Genomic DNA, 23446 nt, shown 5'->3' on the forward strand with positions numbered 1-23446 from the left:
ACCTTTATATTTAAAATTAAAAAATTATAAACAATTTTGAAAATTTAAACTTTTCTCCTTTCGGTTAAATTATCTAAGCAACAAATTATCAATATTCAAACTTATTTTGAAGATTTTTCAATTCTCTACAATATTGCCCATAGTAACAAAGACGAATCTTGCATAAGTTCAGCGCAAAACGCAAAAAACAAAATTTGTACTGATTTTTTGGAGTTTTTATTATTTAAAAAAATAGCGCATAGACAAAAATTGTTGAATTTTATGCACATAACTTTTATTCAACCCCTAGAAGACGATGGCGTTGTTTTTATCCTACTATTAATTTTGTCACGTAATTTCGAAAATGCCTTGGTCTATAATCAAAAAATCTGTAGATATATTATCAAGTGGGCAATCATTTGAAAATTTCGGTAAATCAATAAAATAATTATTAGTTTATTTGACACTTATTCAAGATGAAGATCACGAAAATGCTATAGAAACATCAATACATATAAATGCATTCGCATATAAGCACTTAAGTGTTTGGTGCTTAGTATTAGTATATTAATTTGTCATAAGGGGATAGAACACATATAGACAATTCGATTATGTGGAAATAAAGGCTTTTGGTTTGCTTTTTTAATTGTCTCATTAACATATCTATTATCAACTAAAGAAATCACAATTCCCCAAATGATTCCGAGAAACCCACATTTATATGTTTATTTGTTGAGATAAGATTTGTCAGATCGAATAATCCCAGAATGCTGGTATGTATAAAATGTGGTACTCCCCACTGTTCACCTTAAGACAATGGATAATTATACGCAGCAATAATAACGATCCCCGTCGACTTCCCCCTTATTAAGATTGTTGCCTGTATCATTAACAAAATGTTACGCGTGATACTGGTTGGTACGAAACTCACACAGGAGGGTTGATGTTGATATTATACTCGCATTATAATGACCCAATTACGGTATAATTAAGTTTTATTTAATTTTCGTTTAGTTTACAAAGCGATCTTTATTCTGCATAGAAATTAGTTTAATAAATAGGTTCAAGAACATTTATGAATATTTTATTGTATTTGCCGTAGAATGAAAATATCTGTGCCGCTCAACACTAAAGTTCATATATAAGGTTATTTTTAGAGGTACGCAACTTTAAATTGGCAGCATTGCTTAATTTGATAACCCAATCAATTCTTATTTGAATTGAATTGAAATATTTTGTCAAAATAATGGTTCAGTTCGTCAAAATCATCCTCCTTCACGTTTACTTTCAGTAATAATGCATCCCGTGAGATGCAGAGCAGTACACAGTGTAGAAACTGTAGTTTTTGTACAGGAAAGTATTGAAGAACATTCAAATCAATCAATTCGTTGCATTCAGCTTTATGTAAGCTTTTACGAGAATATCTGGTTACAAGATTTAACTTGTGCAGAAATTAAAGCCGTACGACCATAGTGAACAAATTTATTTTTTGGTGTACTTTTTGCGCTGGCGAGGTCATTGGTTCAAGTGTTTTCAATAACGATAAAATGTAAATGGTAAATGGTATGAAAATATTATTAAAAACTTTTTCGCACTTCAATTAGCTGGCATGAAAAGCACAATATTTTTCTTCGAATGCGGTCAGTTTTTTCACTTCATCCATTAATTTTATCAAGAAATGATGCATGAAACTGTTCTACCTTTTCGATTATGGCCGATGATAACAATCTCTTGACTCTCGCTTCGCTTTTCGAGCGGATGAAACCGTTTTTACCTTTATCAAAGCAGATTCGCCCTTTTCAATCTGCTATCTTGATTGTTTTTTCGTTTCAGGAGTTAAATAGTGGATGCAGGTTTCATTTGACTGATTTTGATTTAACCGCTTGCAGCTGCCTGAAATTTTACAGTCATAACGTTGGAGAGTTTCAGTACACAGTATTCTCCTCTTTTAATTCTTGAGGCTTATTGCTTTTCAAAAGAAATATGATGTGAATTTGAAGCATAATTGGGCATTAGTTCCACTCACATACATTCAAGATTACATGAAAATCGTTCAAAAAATGATTCATAATATCGTGATGAGTAACAAATCATAGATCTACGTATTTGAATTCGAAACTCAACAACAATCGACTGTATCTTTCAAGATCTTTCTATTTTTCTTTCTTTCTATCTTTCTTTCTATCTTTCTTTCTATCTTTCATTCTATCTTTCTTTCTATATTTCATTCTATCTTTCTTTCTGTCTTTCTTTCTATCTTTCTTTCTATCTTTCTTTCTATCTTTCTTTCTATCTTTCTTTCTATCTTTCTTTCTATCTTTCTTTCTATCTTTCTTTCCATCTTTCTTTCTATCTTTCTTTCTATCTTTCTTTCTATATTTCTTTCTATCTTTCTTTCTGTCTATTTGTCTTTTGAATAGTCAAAACATCAAATTGATGATTTCTTCTTATTGCGAGATCAACGTTTACCTACATCTGAAGAATCTATACCTCAATTGGAATAGAAAAATGGAAAATATTTTGAAAAACATTAAAGCCATATCCCACTATTTCTTTTTATTTTTCCATTTCAAAACTTAAGTAGCAACCCTCGTATTAAGTTGTTCGCATATGTTTATGACGTGAACTTTCTAACAAAATTGGTTCAAATAAATAAATTGACACCATATTTCACCCGGTTTTTTTAGAGAACAAATTTAACGATGTGACCTTATAGTCACAAACAAAAAGAAATATGACTCCAAGGCGAAGATAACGTTTTCAATTTTAGACAAAGAAATTGAAGTGCTTTATCTTTCCGCTAATGCTCACATATAAATTCTTACGAATGATTTCTCAATATATTTTTGTATGATTAAGATTTAGAGTGATATTTTTAGTACACAGCATTTCCATTGAAAAATGAAAAACTATCGAATGAAACCTTACTCGAAGCAAAGAAAGAAATAAAAAATTGATGAATAATAAATAATTTCAAAAATGAACAGAATTAAGTAAAGATCTTGAAGCTCTTATCTAGTTTCGATAATTTGTAACATACTTTAATTCATAGTGATCCATTGGGTGAATAGAAATGGATTATGAAGATAAAATAAATTACATTACAATTTATATTAAAACGGAATTCACATGCATAACCAATATGTAAAAATAATGGTGTTACCATTTTTCTCAACTTATTCTTGGTCTACGTTCGACTGCTTTATCCCTGTTGTCGTTTTGTTATTTCATTCTTTACTCCATTGGTCTTATATATTAATTTTTCTCTCTTTTTTAGCCCCAATAATGTTCTCAGAATTTTTCTTTCGAATATTGTTTCCTTCTCATTTCTTCGTATTATGTAAGGAAGAAACGGCTACGATTTATCGAATACATATTTTCTACAATCTATCTGGTTCTATTAATAAATATCATTCATAATAATCGATAAAATCGATTATGTTCTTCACAAGACCAACTACAAGATATACGTTATAGATTTTTTTAATTGATAGTAGAAATCGTGAAAAGAGACAACGATACAATTGACGTAACGTGAATAATGAATAATTTAATGAATATGATGATAATGATAATAATTTAATGAATAATGAATAATTTAAGGTAAGCTTTGTTTACTGTCATGTTTTTAGCGAATTTTTGGCTTTAACGTGTATTTATTGTTAAAATCAGTTGTTGTAAGAATTAATTTGACTTTTTATATAATTTTACATAGGTAAGTACGAATAATAAAAACTTGTGGACGTTTGACATTTTATAATATTTAAAATCCAGGGAAACGTGAAAATTAATTACAATGCTTATTTACTATTTATTAGTGTTAATAGTATTTTCCTGGATCAAGTGCCAGATTATACTCCAGATTATTTTCAGAAAATGGCAGACATAAGCACGGGAATTTGTTATAAAAAATTATGAGATATTTTGAGATGAAAAAATAACGGCGTACCTTTTCAGCCTCTTTCATCTGTTCAGGATCTATTATACTAAAGTTTTTATCTATTTGTTTATCTATTTGAGAATATTTCTATTTTTATCAAATATTCAGGAGAGTGGCAACGGTATGTTCCGTGAAAAAAAGTAAGGAAAATCCAACTTTTCCAGCATCACTGAGTCGCATACCACGATTAAAACTAAAAGCAGAGGATCTACCCAAGGGAACCCAAAAAGCAATACTAAATATCTGATATAAAAAAAGTTGAGTATTATCTGTGAATTTTTACTAATTTATGCTGCTGTAAACTACCAGGTACTACTTAGATATAAAAGACTTCCAGCTAGAAGTTCGTCTGTGATGTTTCGGTTTCTAGTGCTTACATGTGTGTTAATTTTATATCAGACGTCTGTTATGGATATTTTTATTTGTGGGTTACCCTGACGATCGCAATATATTTATCAAAACGTTTTATTTTCCAGCTGAGCAGAAATCTTCTATTCAAGACCTATATTTTATTACAAAAAAAGTCTTTCTAATATAAACATAAACTAATTTAATTTCTTTATTAACTTTAGATCAATTTTTCTTCAAGAGTTTTGCTAAATATGTCGATGGTATTCATATAAATAAAATACAAACAACTAAATAAGTTTCTTTTTTAATAACTAATTCATAAAAGGCTGGAATATCAGTCAAATCAATTATACAAAAGTTTTACGTTGATTTCAACGACGTATTAATATAGAGGGTGTTCCATTTAAAATAACAAAGTTACAGTCGACTTCCGGTAGACAATATTTTAGTTAAAAATATCCGAAAACCCAAACTCGTAGAAATATTCATGATTTTACAGATACAGATAGTTTTAACTCGTCGTGCGACACCCTGTATAGTCACAATTTCCATTATTTTCTCAAATTACGAATTTTAGTGATTTCAAAAAAAAAGTGTCAGTTTGGGAGGAAAATTATCCACATCAAATGCCTTCAAAAACAAAAAAAAATAAGTATGTACTCATTTATTGTACCATTAAACGATAATCAATAACGAGATCATGTTTGATTTCGGTTAAGAAGAGTGTTTACAGAAAATTAATCCTTGACGTGAAATATTGGAAATATTATTAAAACGACAACACGAACAATTATAAAGAAAGTAATTACAAAATGTTTTAATATCTTTCTTGCATGATTTCATCTCTAGCAGAAATGTTATTAAATTATATTGTAACGAGACTGTATTGCGGGTTTGTTTTGTTACATAAACAACTACAAAGCAATTTAATGTTCTGGTAGATACACATCTAAAATGTATAATGTTGTTGTATACAGATTATGGTAATTGCATTGGAATTAGATGAGCAGTGTATATACTAAATAGAATATAATGACATATTACCATCCAATCACTGAAATACATAGTTTTTTATTGAATAAAGTAAATAAGGTCTATTATCATCAACCAAATAATTGAAAATTTATGATTGTGTGACAATCTTTATTAAGATTTTCTATTTTTATCTTTTTCAACAAGCAGTTTCAGTTTTTCTTTATCAGTAATATAAATTTTTCATTATCAGTAATATAATTATAATGAATGGGAAAAGGAAAATTGAATAATGAAAATATTATAGCGAATCAAGTACACGCTGTAGCAGACTCAGACTATGTAACAATATTGGATAATATAGGAGAAGAACTAATAAAGGCAATCAACAAACTGAAAGTAGAAACAGAAAAAGTCGGTCTAGAAATAAACCAAAAAGAAACAAATACATCAAGAAAGAAAAACAAGACAAAAGAGAAATGGACTATCTAAGGACACAGGAATATATATTTGAAACTTTAACTTTTTCAATTATCTAGGACTTATTAAAGGACACACGTCTAAAGAAAGAATAAGTTAACCAAAAGCTAGAATATTAGTGAAAAGTACAAAATAAAAATATATAAACATCAATAAGACTAGTGATAAAAATAAAGAAATTGAATAGGAAAGATATATAAAAGCACAAAGACTAAATTGGATTTTATGTTCAAGAAGCAGCGGCTGACCAAGAAATACCTGGAGAAACCAAAGTGGAAAAGATACCAGCTTACAAATAGAAGACTGGAAAGCAAAATGCGTAAACAGAAAAGAATGCAGAAAGCTGACAAACGAAGCCTGGACCAATGAAAAACTATAACAAAGAACCCCAATGATGATCCAAGAGATTGAACGAAATAATGATGATTATAATTATAATAATAAACGGTGTGCAAGTTGTGGTGTGCGTAAAAAGTACTCCGTTGAATGAATGAGGAAACGGACTTCAATTTCTTTGGTGTTTGCGTTTTTTTCCTTAGTAAAGTGAGGTGAGGGGTTTAGTTTTTCTGTGATTAGAAATTAGAAAAAGTTGTGTGAATTTTGGTATTACAGACGAAGAATTGACAAAGAATAAACTGCAAATGAGGGAGAGACCAATACTATAATTTCAAGAAATTTTCGGATGGAGCTGACACGAGAGGCGAAAAAAAAAACTTCTCCATCTCTGTAACCCTTTGTGCCCTTTATAACGTCAGAATATTGGGATTTTTTTCCATTTTACTTTCATTAATTTCCTATCTTTTTGAACATTTGCTATTTCTTTCATGTATTGTAACGTTTTCCTTTGTCTTCCCCCTCCTATGATACTTGTTGTAAGTTTTCCAGGGTCTTCCTTTCTTATACCCATCGTTTAGCTTCTGTCACTTCTTTTATTAAGCTTCCTTTCTTTAGGTATCCGGACGAGGGTATCAAAATTGAAATTTCTGGAACCTTTAGTCTCTGAAGACGATAATTTGGTTTTCGAAACGCGCGTGTTGGTGTAATGGTGATGTAAAGTGTATTCAGTACGTACCAGTTTGAACATCTTCTAACTATTTAGTTTTCTGTTGTTGGTTTCTTTCCTGTGAAGCTTTTTCTGATATTACCTCATATTTTAACCTAACCATCCTCTTTTTCCCTGCATTTCTCCTCAGCTGCTAAAGTTATCGAATTGAATAATTTTGTTTTTATGTCTTCTCCCATTTCTTTTTTTCTCGAAAATTATTTTATCTGAGTTGTGATGGCCTGAATGTCCCAATCGCTTGAGAAGATATGAAAGCCTCAAAACGGTTTTGAGCGACAGTTGAGTTGCGTGGGATGGTACTGGACTTAAAAGTATAATGATGTATTTGTCTACAAAAAATATTTACTCGAAATAAATGCGACGCTTGCTCGCCGTTGTGTGAGAATAAGAACACAAGCGCTATTTGAAGCTGTTCGAACGGAATAGTCAGGAATGTTTGCGAAGATATGAGATAATTGATGTAACATGTATTCATCGCTGTATTTCTAATTTTATAAATCAATTGATTGAAGTTACAATAAGCATATTTTGGTCGTGAGTTGGTTTTGTTAGAGGTAAAACCATTTAGTCACAAAAAAGTAAAAAACGTCCTGAAATGCATTAGCAAGAAAATTATATTTCTTCAAGATAATGATTGGTATCACAAATAGACGAATACCATGGTCAAACTTAATGAAGTGAGGCTCATGGCGTATCTCTAATCAAATTGAAATGAGAGATATTGAGTCAGATTAAGAAGTGATTGCTGCTGTTTGAATCTATTTTTAAAATAAAGATAAATTGTTGTAAAAGACATATAGACATGTGTAGCTTTTGAAAGTGACTTAATTGTTGGAAGAAGTCGGACTTTTTAGAAAAAAATGAGATAAATATTTGCAATATATCTTCGTAAGTGGATTCAGAAAGTAGTTAACGTGTATCTCAGTAGGTTTGGAATAAATATAAATATTTAAGTGCTATCAATATTTCCAATAACTCTTTAATGTGTTATAAGTTTTTTAATAACAACTTATTAAAATGGTAATCGTTGCATGGTTATATTTAGACATAATTTTATATATAACGAGTATCAATATAGTTGCATTTTCATAAATAGTTAATTTTATGGTTAAAAAACATTGGCAAGCGTTAATAATGCCATAAATAAAATCAAGATTCGATACAAACATACACATTCTAGGGATTACCATTAAACTGTATACATAAATAAATAATGTCAATCACTTTAGATTAAATCGTAACTTTCACGCAAACCGCAATTTTCCTCGTCATTAAGGCATCGTGAATAATCAACAAACCCATTTATTGCAGCTTATATAGTCTAGACTTCAATTAATTTTATCCATAAAAAATATATTTTCGTTAGTGTAGCATGTAAATGAACTTGTTTGGTTTATTCTGTTGTAATAGAACGTTCAGTGAATTTTATATTCCACTATATTTGGAAAAAAATAGTAATTGAACTTCCACTAAAGTATATAAAATGTTCAAGGAAGTTCAAGAGAATATGAAAGACAAAATGCCAGGAAAAAGACCAGACGACGTGAGCAGTGTGTACGAATAAGCAAAGGTAAATATTTAATTTAAGAATATTTGGTTATTCAATAAAGTTGCAATTCCTTTATATCAAAAGTACATTTCATGAGTGACACGTTCCTTAAGCTATTCGATACACACGTCGAATTTCCTTGTATTGAAATTATTTTTTTACTTGCCTCCAGCCGCCATGTTGTCTCTAGTGACATTAAGTCTCCCTTAGATTCAACTAAAAGTGTAGCAGACGATTTTACAAATGATACCTGTATATTAGTTAGCATTTTAAGTTTTCCCTTGTAATATTCGGTAGGATTAAACATATTTTTCAGTAACTACAAATCTCCTGTTTACATCTTTCTTTGTGTCTTTTAGTTCCACAATTAATAACATTTCTAATTCTTCAAGATCATCATCTAACGTTTTACCTGACTGAATTCACAAATTCAACAAGCTCCTGCAATCAGAATTAGTTTGGAATATTTTGGAATGTCTACATTATTGTAGGTAATTACATCTTTTATCCAAATATTTTAAATGTCTAGTTTCGTTGCTTTTTCATACAATTATCGCTTTTAGTTTTTTTCCCAACTCTAATCTTTAACTTTAACTAAGTACCAAAGTAGTTTTTGTGTCATTTTTAAGAGGTGAGACTTAATATAATGATTAGACGAAAAATGCGAGACAGTTAGATAGTTTCTTAGAAGACTTGAGCACTGACTGTTTACGATATTTTGTGCATCCGAAAGGCTTACGGTTTCCAGAATGTGTTATCTCATTTAATGACTTAAACGACGTAAAGACGACGGATCGACGACGACGACGGATTAAATTACAGGCTAGGAAGTGTGGATAAACCATTATTTTATTTCGTTACTTTTATATTTTCATTGTTATTTCTTTTTCTGTAAACTTAATATCGTTATTTATAATAAATAATACCCTAAACAACACGATCTAAATTAGTACCTTAAATAATTATTGAAAAGTAATATGTTGTTACGAACAAGCTCGCGAAATGGGTCCCTAGGCCGGCCCTATCCAGCTACTATGGAAATTTAAAATTCGGCGAATTCGCGCGGCGCCTTTAATATGTTTTTTATAAATAGCGGACTTTTCATTATAGAAGGCGGTTTATGACATTATTTCTTTTAAATAATCTCTAGGAAATTCTATTTATTTATTGCCTATGTTTCTTTTTTTCTAGAATTTTGTAAAAATCTATTTGTGGTATATAAATAAGTTTATGTAGCGCATTAAGTTTAGTTTCAAATGAATAGACGTAGTGAATAGAACGAATTAGTAAATGATTTTTATTAGTAAAGTATTATAAGTTAAATGAATCGTATAGTGTGTAAATTAATTGAGATTGTAAGAGACAGTGTTTATAAATTCACCCCACGAATAGAAAGAGTGTAAATAAATACGCAAAACGTTGCAATATTTTTAGTCATTGAATAAATCGACAACACTGTTGATTAGATAGAACTGCATGTTTTTCTGTCTTCCATTCCACGAATCTCAAATACGCGGTTTCGTAAATTTTCCGCAAATTAGCTGGTAATAATTTTTGTGACGCTACTTTGGCTACTTTTCGGTGCAGCTAAAGAAATCTCTGAATCAGACATTTTGTACCTTATAATATTGAAAATGACAAAATTAATGTTTCAATATCATATTATCGTTTTTTTGTATAACTATGTTTCAACGCCTTCTCTTTAACTTGTATATTAATTTCATAACAAATATTTAAATATCAAGAGATTATATGGAGAAACGTGAATTAATTGAGACGTGTTTTATTTCATCCCTTGAACGCAAATATTTAAAATGAACCCTCTATGACAAACATTAATTATGACAAAAAACCATTCAATGATAAGAAAAATATCAAAAAGTTCGATAATATAAAAAAAGACTATAAAATTTTTTTAATTTCTTTCCTTTAATGAAATATTCTTAGACTAAATATTCTAATCAATTTCTTATATAATTCTAATACGATCTTCTCGACACATTTTAACCCCTATGACTGATTCACGTGTCATGTGTGAAAAACGTAAACACAAAGTGACAACTGTGATACCACTGATAGTCACAAAAAATTGTGGCTTGAGTGAGTCTCGTAGACATTTTTTTCAACTACGTTCAAGACCGTTAATCTAGACAATTTTGACATTCCCACACCACCGGGATAGTGTTTTTTCTTACTCCGGAAACTTGTTTCGGAAATAGGTCTTTAGCAACTGAAGATATTCTTTTGAGGATTTTTTTATTCTGTTTCATTCCAAAATCAGTTAAAAATAAGGTAATATTTACACATGTTTTGAAGGTGGTATTATGAAACATAATTCAGCCGCGTGTGTTTATATCAAAATATAACTTAATAAGACTACACCAACGCTTATAGTAAATGTGGAAGAATAAATAGTAGACATCAAATATTTAATTTAACTACCATCATAGGAAATGATAGCGGAAGGAAATTTAATATTTGATGTTCCGAGAATCAGATCAATAAACACCAAGATTTACAAAACTGGTGTGTGTAGAAAGAATAAGATCGAAAGACACAGATGGTGATGTTGAAGAATTATTAAAAGGAGACATTAACCGTAAATAAATTAGGGGAATGTGGATATCAATAAATGTAGGTTAATATTTAATTGCAAATTAGACCTGTAAATAGAAACAATAAAAATGAGATGCATGTATGGTCTCAATTCATTTATTCTGAAAAAATTTCACAATGGATAATATCTTTCATAATATAACTAATTAATTAATAATTAAGAAACTATGCTATAACTATGCTAGAGTTAAATGTAATCCAAAACAATCCTTTTCACAACGGCGCATCATCATATATTACTTATTCGTTATTATGAACTCTAGCCTCATTAAGTTATCGTTACTATAAATTTTCTGTGTTTAGTATTTTTGTCAGATTTATATATTCAACTTCAATCCCATTAAGGTATACAATTATTTATTATTTAGTTATTATTAATATGAATATAATGAACTATAAATATATTTATCTAATTTTATAATTATTATTGTATAAGATAAGAACTACTATATAAAGGAGCCTGTAAAACTAATACTGAATTAATTCAATTTGATATTCGTCTAGTACGCTAGTCAGATTAGTGTAACCACTTGTAACTTTAAATTATTGAATCCTCAGTTTGCTAAAAAAATTGTTTTTAAAAAAGGAAGTTGTTGAATTGAGTTATTTAATTTTAGTACAAACGAAACTATCACGTTCCTACAGTGGTGAAATAGCTAATATATTGTTTTGACACTTCAGTAAATTAAAATGTTTAATTTAATATTTCAAAAGTTTTGATAGATGAGAACAGAAAATATTTTATACAGTGTGTTCCGGGGCAATTCAATTTGGGAGTATATAGATCAAAAAAAGTTCTTAGCCCTCACAGTATTTCACTTTCTATTGACTACAATTAATGCAACTAAATGTTCTTGATTGAAAAAAAATCAAACGTCAAAATTTATCTTTCTTTCAAAAACTAACAAAAAAACTAATTTTAAAACAGACGAGACCTAAAATCAAGAACATTTAGATACAAAATAAGAAATTGAAGAAAGTGACTACAATTTTGAGTAACAAAACAACAAAAAAATTAACTTTTTCTCATTATGTCGACTTAAGAATTTGAATATGAATAAGAATAAGTGAAACTGTGGAGTAAAAAGAATGTTTAATATCAATTATTCGATTTGCTGTTCTAATAATGTTGCTTCAATTCATTTTTTCAGTTTTAATTTTACGAAAATGTGCGGGAAATTTTAACACTCAAAAATTTCGTAAATTTACAAAACAAAATAATTCAATTCGAAGTTAAAAAATAACATTCTATAAAATTTACTAAGCGGTAATATAAAATTTGATTAGCAGTTTTACTATATAATTTTGTAATTTCAATCGAAGATTTTTCATAATGATACTCAGTAAATTTACTATTCAGTGTTGTAACTGTATCACTCAATTAACTTGAGCTTAGTTTGAAAACAAATAATATTTTCTAATCACTATACAACAAACAATCTGTTTTTGAAAAGTTATTATTGATATAGTTGTGATTTATTCCAGGTTTCATTTATAAAAATTTGAGCAGAGTACGGAAACAAGTCTGTCTCATCAAGGGCTTACCACCCTCTCACCCAACTTCACACATATAAAAACGTCTTCAACACTTCACCCGAATATATTCTCAAAAAACTCCTGACCTCCGAGCAGTCCATTCTCAGATAACGCCAATACAAGTTTCAGACCTAGCACCATGGTTTATGTCAATAGCAACATAACTCTCATTTCAAGCCACCTCAATGACCTTCAGGCCCGCTTTGTTATCGAATCAATCAATTCCACTGCAAAAGAAAACCTTGTAATCCCCTTGGTCAACAATATGCGGCCCCTCAAACGTCAACAGAAAACTCCCTTATCCTCCTCTTCGAATGCTAGCAACAGCGTACGATGACCTCTCTAAAATACACCTAAACTTCCTTGATAATTCTTTCATGTCAATCAGATAAATCACTCTTCGGTGATCGTCGGTGTTGCTGGTCTTCAGTGGTTTTCCTGCAAGCTGGTGAACTGGTGGCTGAGCCAAATGGCCCACGATAACGCAGCTGTAGCTGTACCCGCCCGTTCCTTTTTAAACTTTTTTCAAAAATAGAAAGAAAACAATTCGAGAAGAATAGTTTTGCTTGCAAGCTCCCTTTTTCTTCTGGCCAAAATCTCCGCTTTTCCTCTTCAAAAAACACAACCCCACGCAACTACTACAACCCCAGCCCTGCAGAGGAGGAACTTATCCTGCCAAATTTTGTACAACGAATCTCTCTCTCTCCAAGTTTTATTTTTACATGAAATCCGCGTCTTCTTCTAAATAAGAAACTGATAAAATTTATTTGATAATAATAGGATTAAGTATTTTAGATAAAAGCATAAATGCAAACGACCATCTATCAAATGTTTGGTAATTCGAAAATAAAACATAGTAAATCAAAATCTATAATCTTTAAACTTCAAACATTGTTATTGAAAATAATAAACAGTTAAGTATAATTACTTTCCAAGTAAGATGTATACAAAAAAATCATAAAATGTCTCAGTAAATTTTCTCTATTATCCAAGGAAATTACTCAAATTGTATTATAATTTGAACTCACACACACTGATTAGTAATTTTAGCCATCATATGTTTTGCAACTCAAAGGTTATTTTCCAAAAAAAATTTACAATGTATATGAAATATTGAAGCTTATCTCACATTTGAAATATAATATTGAGAATGCTTTTCGTTTACACTGTTATGTTTTATCAAAACTTTTTCTTGAAATCTACTGACAATGTTTTAAAAATTACCATTTGGTAGCTTTGAGCTTTATTCGGAAACAGTGTAGTATTTTATTTTCTATACGTGTAAAGTGTAAAAGAAAATATGGAATTGAAATGTATGGTTGAAATACGGCGTATTTTAAAATTGAAATGAGGAGAAATTGAGACCTGTATTCGTGATACATACCGTATTGTAAACAAAGTTCAGCTGCTGTTTTATATTGAATTTTCCCCTCATTCATACCATACAGAAATTCCTTTGAAGTTGCAATCTGTTTTGAAAAAGGCAAGTAATTACAAACTAAATTTGTATAAAGAATAAAGGGAAGCTGTTCGATATTCACTGTTAATTCTACAACATCCCTTATTAATTGAAGAAATAAAAAAGGCGGTCTCGTGAAAATAATTTGTTCTAGCCAAATATCTAATCAAAAATTGTAATTGAGGTACGAAAATTGAAATTCATAGTTATTGTATGTTTTAGAATAATATATGGTATTTTATAGAAAACAGTTTTTCTATATTATTTGAATATATACAGGCATGATAGAAAGTCCATCGTATTTGTAACTATTAAAACAATAATCAACATTTAAAATGAGGTTGAAACTGCATGTAACATTCTACTAAGTTTTTTATTAGTACATTTTGAAATAAATTTCCCTTTCATATTGTCAAGCTAAGATCGATGTCTTACAAATTAAAAATAATATTGTACGTTATTTGTCTACTACTAAGGATGATTTTTTCATTTTTCTTCAATTGTGTGTGAATTATTTGTTCGGTAATAATGATTGTAGTTTAGTCCCAGTTAACTCTGTCAACCCCTGTTCTGAGTATTAATTCAGATTACAGCCTCCTGCTATCCACACTCTAGCTTACGAACAACCAGAGTTTAAGATTTGCGTTGAGAACGGTTGAGAGGTGACATTCGTTTTTCAGTTTGGTGAGTAAACATGTGACAATTTTATAATTTGTACAATTCTAATATTTAATAATAATATAGTGAGTGAGTCATTTCGTTTCGTTTCAATAATTACAGTCCACTTACAAACACCCTCAATAACGAACTGATGTCACTTTTTGGAGACTTATTTTTGTAGTATTTGTACAGGAATTGATTCCGTTCTCCCTCCAATTCAGACTTGTAAGTTTTAAAATGGGTTCCAAGAAGCTGGTGCAATAATCTTTAGTCTTTATGGTCTAAGCAAAAGTAACCCAGTGAATAAGAAATACCTCGATGTATCACGGGCTAAAATGCATCCACCAGGAGCTTTAGCGATAGAAAATGTTCAGAGCGGCTTCGGAAACCCACAACCACAACGTATCAGTAAACGTGATCGACTACTCACGATTCTAGAGATAGAAGCTTAGATCAATAAATCTAAGTATCTGCTTTGAGTACTTCTACATAAAAATTGAGTGATGTTTGAAGTTTTTGATTCTAAGAGTATATGTTCGCAGGTCAAAAGCAGAACACATGGTGGAGGCTCAATGATGATTATGGCATGTTTTGGAGGAAGGGCGATTGATCGGCAGAAAATTTATCTTTTCCAGTATGACAACGATCCCAAGTATTCATCCGAAGCAGTGCAAAGAGTATTTGAAAGAATTGGAAAGGAAGGATGTGGTGAAAGTAATTATTTGATCGTTGTAGTCGCCTGACCTCAACCCGTTTGAGTTGTTGTGGTACAAATTAAACAGGGAAGTCAGAAAAACAATGTGCATTAAAATAATAAAAGCAGAAGAGGGTTATATCAATAAATTAATAATTTAAATATATAATAATTACAGAGTGTACTTTCATTATAACTGTATCCTTATCTATATACATTCTTCTAAATATAAATATAAAATCAATCGTATTATTTTTATTTATTAGGTATGTCGCAAAAATATTTGACTGGTAATGTATATTAGTGATAAGATTCTTGAACACTACCTGCTAATCACCTAACAAACAAACTAGGTAAACCTACTGCACTGGTCGATCTAAAGAGAATTATCGTGGAGTTAATAGTAGACAAGAAAGTGGACAACGTCACGTACATGTGTGTTGAAGGAGCTCTCAATATTTCAAAGATTAACGCTATAAGTAAACAAAGCTCATCTACTGTTTTTTTTTTGGATATGAATAGAGGCTGAAGACACCAGCAAAGCAAAAACAAGTGTCCACAATTAGAAACTGTAAAGTAGATTTTTTGTTCGAGCTTCATAAAATTATTCACGGATAATTTTTACTGCCTAAAATATGGAGACGATATAATTGTGTGTGCAGTGTTAAGAAGAATGTATATCTACCCAAATATTGTTGGTATAAATTGGTATAAACAAGATGGACACAATGAAGAAACATATGCGGACATTAATTGAGACTACTATATCTAAAAACACCAGTTTTAGGACTAATATAGGTTACATTTGCGAAAAAGATGGAAAAGTCTAGTGTGAATTTCTATTATAGACATCGATTGCTTACGTAATGAAAACCACACATAAATATGTCATGTCATAGGGCAGATGTAAGCAAATGCATCTGCATGAAAACTGGAAATTTAATATTTAAATGATATATTGTACACATTGTGTTGGTTATTTGGATTTTTTTATTCCGATTTTTAAATTTTAATCCATCATGTTTTTCCCGCTTAGGACTAGTTACCACTGCATTTATTTTCAGATTTTCCTCGCTCGCAATTTTTCACAATTGATCTTTAGCTTTATTCTTGATACAAAATTAGCTCTAGCTTTAGCTTGGTTTCTATTTTTAAATAGTATAGTTATGAAAAAATTGTTTCTAAAGTATATAAAATTATAAAAAAGATATTTCTAACTAAAAATGAAAATTAAATGATTGTGGTTTCCATCAGCTGTTCCATTTTTAAGTGTAAATAATCAATTCTAGACTTTTAATAGCCCTTTGAGAATAGTTAGGCGGTAGTTCCTTAATTAGGACCATCAATAAGATACGTCAGCTTGTGTAGCTATTAACATCGTGTCAGACAAAAGGTCTAATATATTTGGGGTGTATTGTATATACTTTACTTAGTTATTCACATGACACGTGGCCGTTTACCCACGACCCAATGAATATTTACATTCATTTACCCACCAAATTGTAGTATGAGAGATCCATCCACGAAAGAATTATGAACAGTGGCACGTTTGTGGTAAAGATTCTCTAGTAATAAATATGTTGCTTCCATTTTTTTTCTAATTTTAGCATCTCAAAGCCAAATTAACAGAAAATACAAGCGCGACTTCATCTAAATAATAAATTATTTGTTTGATGCTCTCCCAATCTTCAGTGATCTTCAGTGAGCGCCATTTTAAAGTTCGATTTCGTGGCTGGTACCTTTTCTTTTAAATTCATCTCATAAATGCTCGATAGGATTTGAGTCCGGACTACGCGCTGACGAATCCATAGCGGCAATTTTGACATCCTGTTAATACTGTCGCAGTTTGCGGGCGTGCATTGTCCTATATTAGGATGAAGGTTTCACCGATGAAACTAACGTAGGCAACGACGTGACTCATAAAATAAAGTATTGGTTCGCCGTTAATCCCACCACCCCACCTCCAGTTTCAATAAAAACCAGTTCTTCTTTCCATTGTACTATCCGTCTTAAACATCCAGGAATATTCTCCAAAAGGTCCGCTTACTTTTATGCAACACTGCATAAATATTTCTCCAGGTCATTTGTAAACTACAATGTAGACACGTTCTGCTTTTGTGTCAAAAGAGAACGGAGCCCCATTATTCCTCCAATGTTCTCTAGCAACAACTTGATTTCAAATTTAAGAATTCAATTAATCTGAAAATTGTACGATGTCTCGCAAATACTCCAAGTTGACGTCTATTCGAAGAGCTTGAATATCTATGTTGTCAGTAAATAAAACATTCATGGAGTCTTTCTACTTGGAGAACTTGCATGCATCTTACAATTTTATTTAATCCATTAGAAGTTAAATGGAAAGTTTCTTCCTTTCGAATTGTTTACATTATAACTTTTAAATAAAAAATGTTCAACTATCCCTTCTACTAAATTGATTGTTATTTCTACAATGCTATTTGTCCATAACCGGAAGTTCCAGTACGGAAAGAGAGTAATCTTAAATTGTTTCCGCCCTTCCTGAAATTGTAATTTGTTGGGGTCTTTACTGTGACTACGTTGTGGGGATCCCTGGTACAAATTAGATTTTGTATTGTAATTAGGCCGAGAATATAATACAGTTGGATGTTTCGAGGGATTGAGTGAGAGATAATTAATTACAGCTTTAGACGGATACTCTTTTCGAAATATTAGATTGTTTCGGTTTATCTGGTCCGTTGAAGAATGTTTTAAATTGTATGCTGCGGAAATTTCTGAGATACTGATATAGCTTTAAACATCTTTTAGTGTATATTGAAAAAAGTTTCCAATATTCTTTCAGTTGAAAAGTTGGTGGTATTTGTCCATTAATCTCTTTCATTCGGCTAATGGAAGAGGTTCAAATTGCATATCTCGTTAAAGTAATGGTAAGAATCTTTCAAAAAAATATTCCATCAGCGTTACATTTAATGTAGCTTTTGATCTTGGGAAAGCGAAAGCCGTCGAGGAAAAACTGTTTTTGATATGAGACATCGTTGGTTTTTACCACGTTAATATTTTCAGTGACGTTTCATACGAAGTTCTTTTTTCAAATAAAAAAATCGTGGGAAAAATAGCAACAGATAAATTTGTCTAATATTATTGCAAATATATTCAGATCAATTTTAGATATGTTTCTAAGAATGTTGATTGCTTGAGTCAGGCACAAATGCAGCGTCAAAATTAATTAATTAAATGAAATTATTAAAGGGATTCGAAAGAGGGATATAAATGTTCAAATTGATGCCCATCCAGTTTAATGCATTTACGACAACGTGACACCATTACAAAAGTACGATCCCATGAGACCTTCCGCATGAGTACCTGTCTGGCAGGTTTAATTCTTCTTCGATGAAGACGTGAGGAGTCTGGTCGTTCTAGCACAGGCATTTATGCCGATTGATCGTACCATCAGAATCATCCTCGTTAAGTGCGTCGTAAAGAACGATCAATATTTGATGTTCTCTCGATAGCCTCATTGCAGATTAGTATGGCTGCTCAACCATCGCCAGCGCCACTGTTCCCATAATTTCGTTGATTGTTACAGATACAGGTCGACCAAAATGTGGCGCGTCGGCAACAGAGCCCGTTTTTCTGATACATTATCCACATTGTTGATCGATGTAGTAGCGTCGAGTTCAAAAATTATTGTTGAAATTCGTTAAACATAGTTTCGTAACTCGCATCGAACACAGATATGACTAACAAAAAAATATTTCTTGAAACGTGAACTTGTATTTGCGTTCGTGAAGTTTGATAGTTCTTGTGATTATTGCCAGTCTGTCCAGACTCATTCTATCCAGCTGGAGCATTATCTTTAACTCTCAATTGTGTCTTTGAAACATCCCCTGACTCTATTTCTTTGAGTGACAGCTAATGTGAATACGTTTTAGTTCTTACATTCTTATGGAAGTAAATAGGACAAAACCTTCAAATGAGAGACAAACACCGGACGGTGAAAATTTGGGGTCTCGTATACACTGCGAACCAAAGGATCTAGAACCCAGTGTTTACAGCTGATCCATTAATCCCAGTCTTCTTAAAAAGTCTCGAATGTGAGATGGCTTTGAGGTGCAGTGCAGAAAGGGTAGATTCAATATTGTAATGGCCGGTTCTATGAAATGGAGGACGAGACTATAATACATATCGTCTGCCATTTTCATGTAGAAAGAAGATGGTATTGGAATTAGTGAAAAAGCCTTGCTTCAAAGGCAATGACGCCTGAGGTATTCTAAAATTTCGGAAAGCTTCTATGCTCTGTCCGATAAGGCTTGATCAGTTCACTTCAGCTTCAAGGAACTCGGAGCTTTTAATTTTACTCCCGAGGAGTTCCGAGGTACTCTGACGCGATGTCTATACTAAAATAACCAGAAGAAAAATCTCTAGAGTACAATATAACTTCTAACAACTTCTAACAACTAAAGTCTTTTACAAAGTCTTTCTAAGGTGGTTGATTATGATTTCGTGAAAAAGTAATGTACCTGATGAATATAAAGTACCTAAATATAAATACGCACTATCAACTGTCAGATGCAACATTTACAAACAAATCGCCAAAAAGTTAAAAGACACTACGCTAAGATATCGAATATTTTAACAGTATACTGTTAACATATTCGAAATATTCGACATATTACTGTTTATATATATGTTTTGCTGGTGTTGTAGTAGTTATGTTGAAAAAGATTCATCCTTCATTAAAAAAATAACAAAATATTATATTTTTTTTGGAAATATTTACATAAGATTGGAATTTCACTGATAGCTAAATTTCTGGCAAAAGAGGTTGAATCAGAATTCATGATCTGGGTCTCAAATTTTTGCCAGTTTCTTATGAGATTGTTTGGTTATGACCCTTTTGACTTTCGATGTATTCTTGATATATAAATATGTGTCAATCAAAAGTTTAGGTAAATATGTGAATAATATGGAATAATATCTTAAAATATTTTGTTTCACAAAATGAGACAAAACGTTTGTACAATTATTTATGATCACTTAGTCTTTTTACAAATTGTCTTTAATCATTATGAGCATGAGCCAGTGTAATTAAATGATTTTACGTACTAAACTACTTCATGAGAATCAATCATATAATCTGAAAGGTATATTGGAAAATTTTTAGTACAAAGTGTTTTTTTGTTATTATTATAACAAGATGATTAGATAAACTAAAAAATAAAGTCGTTTCATCTTGAATAATTGTTCCTTAATAAAACTTTGTAAAATGAATTATGTCGTTAATATATGTTGCGATAAGAAGATGCTGATGGCATACATCTGACAGTCGATTTTTCTGAACCAATTCAGAAAGCAAGATTGCCGATGTTCTCAAGAGTAGTAATATAAAAATTTAGTCTTATACAAGCTTTTAAATCGATAACACATTCTTGTTTGTATTTGTTTCTAAATTTTTCATAATTTTGGTATTTAATGTTTTTAAAAAGTTGATTCGAGCTACCAAATTTATTATTCATGTAAAATATCAAATTATTCATGATATACTTTTTTTTTAATATTAGATAAGTGATTAAAAATTTTACTGTGAAAAATTTACCGACTGCCTCCTATGAAGAACTGTCTATGTGTCAATCTTTTTTTGTCGTGTCGTTTATGAACGGTTTTTTGAGAGAAGAGAAAAACGAAGGGGAAGTTTTCATATATGAATGGAAACAGCCGGCGCCATAGTCGCGTTCGCGCTACGTCGTCAGACGAGCTGCCAAATGAAAAGGGTTCTCCGAAATATCATTAAGATGATTGACATGGAACACATTAAACGATGCTTGGGATTGCATGTTACCAGAAAATACATAGGAGTTAGAGATGATGGTTTGTATAATCCAAATACCAATAAATTTATGATAAATAAACTTATATTAACAAAAATATTTTTTAATCCAACAAAAATAGAGTTAGTACTGACAACTGTTGAGATATTCATATATATATATAGTTTAGTAGTTTAATATGAAAGGGTTCTTTGAGAACGAAATATATTAAAGTAGTCCAGTAAAAATAAACAGACTAGATTTGATTGAGAATGAGCAAAATTACTGGATCTCACATTAGAGAACCATCCTTGGCATTTAAGAACGTCTGATTGACTGGATAAACTTCGTAAATCTCGAAATACAAAACACATAAAATGCCGGGTATGCACTACTGGTATTTGATTTAGTTATTCAGAAGTGGACCTTCAAATGTCTTTGACGCCACTTCAAGGTAAACAATGAGCAGATAAATGATAATTATAAACGAAATCACTGTATCAGAAAGTCATAATCATCTACTTATGGTAGGAAAGTTCAAATTTAGATCTCGGGATTTAATAAATCGCGGCAGATTAATATACAGGGGGATACCTTGAACCCGGTTAAGTGCGTTTATCAAATTTGATCCCCATATATAAGGCCGCTCGTCAAGATCAAAAGATCAGATTATTATAAAAAATTGATCATCAGAAATTCCAGAGCGCGCCAAATTATGGTAGGGTGAGTTAATTACATGCTAAAAAGTGTAAATTCCATAAATCTGAAAATTTGAGATCGATATAAAGAAAGGAAGGGCAACTAAGTAGTAAGAAAAACGTCATTTCGACATTTTCAAGCTCTATTTTGAAGAAAATAATTTAAGGATAACTAATTAACAGAAATTTGATAAAATCAATGGGTGCAACTACGTGATGTACTAGGTCCTGGGACCCCACATGCAGCCCACCACTAAAAAAATAATTTTTAAATGAGTTAGGTCTAATATTTTTGGGATTTGGAGAAATAACACTTACAGCTTTCAAAATCTGTGAAAACCTTGACAAAAATTGAGTGTTCAGAAATTGGTGCCGAATTTACTATCCAAAAACTATATAAATTTTCCCTCAATTTGAAGCGTAGAATCCAATGGTAAAGAGAAAAAGGAGGGTTGCCATAGCGAAATTCGGCACCAGTTTCTGAACACTGAAATTTTTGTCAAGGTTTTCACATATTTTGAAAACTGTAAGTGTTATTGGTCCATATCCCAAAAATTTTAGACCTGACTCATTTTTACTTTTTGTGTAGATTCAAAACATTTTATAAAAACCATGGCATTTCTTTTCAAATAACGAAGTTTGGATCCACTTCCGGTATAACCGGAAGTTTCAGAAAACTGAAATTATTTTAGCTAAAACGAGCATTTCGGAAAACCCATGCAAGCAAATTTTCAGAACACTAGTCTCAGTACTTTCCCATATGCGTATCGATTCAGCTCGTCGTGAAGGACCCTGTATATTCCCTTCATTATCTGCACAAATTATCGATCTTCTAACAACGGACTATGAAAGGAAAAAAAGACTGAAATCGTATGAAGATATAGTCAGAACACGGATATTCTTGAGGGTGTTCCAGAATCTGAGGATGAAATCTAGCCGAAGAGAAAATTTATTCTACTGAAGAAGATGATGAAAAATTAAATTTTTTTAGAGTATTCTTTTAAAATTATTTTCCCATAAATACAACTATTCTACTTAAAAAACATACAATTTTTTATCTGCGAGCTATTCAATTAATGAAGTTGAATGATTTAAAGAATTAAAAATAATGTTATTGGTCAAATTCGGTGAATGCCTCCAGATAAGCGTCAAATTATGTGAGAGCACGTCTAGGACATAAATACAAACCATATTTATCTTGTTTATTCCAAAATAGAGATTTCTTTGGACATTATAAAAGATATGTCAATGATCCTTACATATTTGAAAATCTACAGCCATTCCTCCCACCGATGAAAAGGTATAATTTTTTTTCTTCTTATAATCTGAGCTTTTTAGTTTTATTATTACCTTAGGTACCAAATCATCAAACTTCACTATAAATCATGGATGATGCATATATGCACGTCAAATTCATCAACAAGTATCACTTTCATTTTTGTTGTTTTTATTGGGCATCATAATTTTCCAATTTCTAAATTATTAGTACTGATTGCACAATCACTCAATTCTGTTTTTCCATTTGAATCATTTCATGATGGCCGAAATCATTTTCATTTCAATAGGATGTTTATTTCACCCTACAAGATAACACATTAAAATAACGATACACCTCTATATCCTAAGGGTACATAATTATTCATATTTCTGTTAGGAAAGAGATAGA

The 23446-nt window shown here is 30.9% G+C and overlaps 1 protein-coding gene and 1 long non-coding RNA gene across 2 annotated transcripts in view; one reads left to right on the top strand and one right to left on the bottom strand.

Moving 5' to 3' along the window:
- The window catches only part of LOC130452645 (roundabout homolog 2-like), a 551928-nt gene that overhangs the window by 128231 nt on the left and 400251 nt on the right, over positions 1 to 23446 (bottom strand). The window lies entirely within an intron of this gene.
- On the top strand, positions 8126 to 15485 carry LOC130452648 (uncharacterized). The gene is made up of 4 exons (XR_008910988.1): positions 8126 to 8355; positions 8694 to 8825; positions 14532 to 14629; positions 15148 to 15485. It is a non-coding gene; the product is annotated as an uncharacterized LOC130452648 (long non-coding RNA).

This window comes from Diorhabda sublineata, chromosome 2 (genome assembly GCF_026230105.1).
Source record: "Diorhabda sublineata isolate icDioSubl1.1 chromosome 2, icDioSubl1.1, whole genome shotgun sequence".
Taxonomy (NCBI): Eukaryota; Metazoa; Arthropoda; class Insecta; order Coleoptera; family Chrysomelidae; genus Diorhabda; species Diorhabda sublineata.